At 47.2% G+C, this 3,534-nt stretch overlaps 1 long non-coding RNA gene across 1 annotated transcript; it reads right to left on the bottom strand.

Moving 5' to 3' along the window:
- Positions 1-617: 617 nt before the first annotated feature.
- On the bottom strand, positions 618-2,431 carry LOC121133728. The gene is made up of 2 exons (XR_005870702.1): positions 2,345-2,431; positions 618-1,397 (listed from the first exon to the last, which is right to left on the bottom strand). It is a non-coding gene; the product is annotated as an uncharacterized LOC121133728 (long non-coding RNA).
- Positions 2,432-3,534: the final 1,103 nt, after the last annotated feature.

Genomic DNA, 3,534 nt, shown 5'->3' with positions numbered 1-3,534 from the left:
TGTCTGTGAGTCTCCCTGAGGTTGCTGGGAATTGAACTCAGGTCCTCTGGAAGAGCAGCCAGTGCTCTTAATCACTGAGCCATCTCTACAGCCCAGGAAGTCTTATCCTAGATACAAGTGTTCAAAATTAAGAGTTAGTCTCTTGTCCCATTACAACTAAAACAATTTTTAGAGATTATCTTTATGTGTGGGGGTGTTTTGTCTACCTGTGTGTTTGTGCAGTGCCATGGAGGTCAAAAGAGGGTATTAGATCCCCTGAAATGGAGTTACCAGTGTTGTAAGTCATCTCGTGGGTGCTGGGAACTGGGCCCAGGCCCTCTGGAAGAGCAACCAGTGCTCTTAACTATGAATCCATCTCTCTAGTCCCACAACAACAACAAAAATATTAAGTATTTATAATGTTAACTTAATTGCTGTTTAGTTTAACTATCTTTGCATTGAAGCCTGATGATCAAGTTTCCAAGAAAGAATGAATACTAGTGATATCCACTTGTGGCTGAGAAACCCTCCTAATTGAAGGGGATAATGTACTTTTTTGGAAAGAGCATGAATAATAAAACACAAAGACATCAAGGAATCCATAAGCAGGTAAGAAGCAATGAAGAAAAAGGAACTCGTTTATGGTCAGAAGATAACATTGGTTGTTGGCAAAAACAAAACAAAACAAAAACACAAAAAAAACACCCTTTAGAGTCAATTTCAAAAAGAACACTTACATAACCCATAACAAGAGAATAGTCAAAAGCAGGGCTAGAGTAATTACATCCAATAATTCCTGAATACAAAAGACTCCAAAGAGGGCATTCCTCCCTCCATCTTATTGCTCCTAGGTTGTACAATAGACATGCCAGCCTAAACTATCTGCTGGAGCTACCTACGACTCCTAATCTACTTAAAGGATTAGGCCATGTGACCTGTCAGTGTCACGTGGACACAGCATCTGTTTCAGTTTACAAGGAACAGCAGGGACATCTGGGAGGAAACAGAAGCCTAGACAAAGGCATTCTTATACAATGTTAATTCTTGCTGATCTGCTGCTTGCACAAACCAGGGAATAAAATAAATCACTGCTCCTAATTCTCTTATCAGCCTGGGGTGTATGAACCAGTTTCGTTGTTTATCTATGCCATCTTACGAATGTTTTTACAGGTGTGTCCAAAGTGTTCAGGGATTTCCTAAGGTCACACAACCAGAAAGTGGTAGAGCAGGCCTGAGACACGCTGATTGGACACCGTTTTTCACACCATCTATCCCAGCAAACTGAAGCAGGGGCAGAGCAGAGCTTCGATTCCCGAGCACCGATGGTCCCAAGACTTCCTTCATCAACTCCTTTCTTTTCAACCGATTTCCAAACCTTAAGACCCAGTGAGCCAAGCAGATCACACATCGAGGAAGACCTGGTTTGTTATAGAGGTGAAAGGGGTTGGAATTACATCTGCAGAGTTTGGCGAGAACAAAAGAGACACCAGAATGCAAATGACACAAAGAGGGCTGGAGAGATGCCTCAGCAGTTTAGAGCCCTGGCTGCTCTTGTAGGGGGCACCAGCCATGCACGCACTTGCTGCACATATATAAAACATTTTTAAAAACCCAAAACACAGAAAATGGACAGTTGCTAAAAATGCTATTCTCAGTTATGCATTTCCATCCAAGTATTTACAAGCAATGAGTCCGTATAACAGATTCATATCTTTCCTTAAGATATTATTAAATTTGTTGCACGGGGCATGGCAGCGCATGCCTGTAATCCCAGCACTTGGGAGGCAGAGGCAGGTGGATCTCCGTGTGTTCCAGGCCAGCCTGGTCTACAGAGCGAGTTCCAGCACAGCCAAGGTTACACAGAGAAACCCTGTCTCGAACTCCTCCCCCGCCCCCAAGATACTATTAAATTCGTTACTAGAGGAGCCCCAGGAACACTGGCTCGGCAAAACAGGCACACCCAGGCCACGCATGGCAGTTAGTGGGGATCCTTAAGGTGTACGTGCGCAGAGAGGGCGGCTTGGAAGGTTACAGGGTGAAGACGGTGGGCAGTGCTAGTCTGAGAGCCTTCAGGCATCTGGGCGGCAGCGCATTTCTGCCAGGCTGCGGGAAGCAGGTGGTTTCCGCGGGGAACCGGTCCGGCCAGTCCCCGGGGGTGCAGCTCCTGAGCCCAGCAACTGCAGAGCGTGTGCCCGAGCGCCCTGGAAGGAGCTCACTGTTGAGGTCGCTGCGCAATGCTTCCCTGCACCCCAAGTCACCCCAGCTGTCCCGGGGAAAGAAGCCCGCCCCTTTAGGCCCCCACCAACCTAAGATCCTAGACCCCCAGACCCGGAAGACATGACAGGAAGTTTCCTCCAACACCTACTCAGGGCCATCTTTGTCCCGACCTCTCTAGGAAAATGGACGAATCGCCGAGTGTCTTTCATCTTAACCCTTAGAGGCCCTGGAGAATTTCTTCCTGGGATGTTTGACAATTCTTGATCCATATTCCTCTCTCGCGTTTCAGGCGCCTCGGGTTATGTCTATGTTTTCTTCGCCATCAAGGCACTGCCAGATTTGCCATCACAACCGCCACCATCAATGGTAGAGTCACAAACCCAGTATGTAAGCTTCTCTTGTCCTGTTCCCATCTCTGCGCGCATAGGTATTTGCTTTCCCGTCTGAAGCAGTCTGCAAGCTAGGAGAGGCCTCACGGGAAGTCAACACTGAGGACAGCTTGGCCTTGGACATCTGACCTGCAGGGCCACTAGAGCGCGAAATTCTGTCATCTAGCCCAAACAGCCCGAAGAATTTTGTTACAGCAGAGGGAACAGACTTACACAATTGAGAAAACGAAACGTTTAATTCCCAGACTCTTTGAAACTGCAGCAGCAAAAGCAACCGCTCCGAGAGACCTTCCTGGAAGCTTGGCCTGGATCTATTTCTTGGCCCCTCCCAAAGATTCCAAAGCCCGTTAATGCCCCCCACCCCCGGGCGCGCGCCCCAAACCCCACAAAACCGTACAAACAAACAAAAACAACGTTTAGTCCTAGGACAGTTCCGATCATCTCCAGTCCCAGCTGAACCTGACAAGGGCGAAAGCTAATCAGTAAGTACACTGTGGAGCAGGACTTAGGGCTGGGTATGAGAACCAAGTTTGTGGTTAAAAAACTACCTGGAGTGACACAGACCTTTGGCCACCGGGCAGACAAGACTCTTATCTGGAGGATGGCTTCGTGCTATGTAAAACGAAGGCCAGGGCTAGCAACTAGAGCTGCTGCCTTAGATTCAATAGTGTGGCCATGAGAAACCTGTGACTGGAAAATTCTAAAAAGGATTCTTTATTGCAGGGGTTTAATAATGCTACTGCCTGTGGGAAATTAGAAATGAATTGGACTATCTCGATCAGGGCAATTAACTTTGCTGTGCAAAGGGCCAGATAGTATATACTGTATTTAATGCTGCCGGCCATGCATTCCCGTCACGACTGTTCAGCTCTACTGTAGCGTCAAGAGAACAACCATATACAAAACAAGCAACTAGGCACAAACGTGTCCTAGCAAAAGTGGATTTATT

Source organism: Mesocricetus auratus, unplaced genomic scaffold (genome assembly GCF_017639785.1).
Source record: "Mesocricetus auratus isolate SY011 unplaced genomic scaffold, BCM_Maur_2.0 Super-Scaffold_100023, whole genome shotgun sequence".
NCBI lineage: Eukaryota > Metazoa > Chordata > Mammalia > Rodentia > Cricetidae > Mesocricetus > Mesocricetus auratus.
Note: the sequence above shows the minus strand (reverse complement) of the source record. Positions and strands in the feature narration are given on the sequence as shown.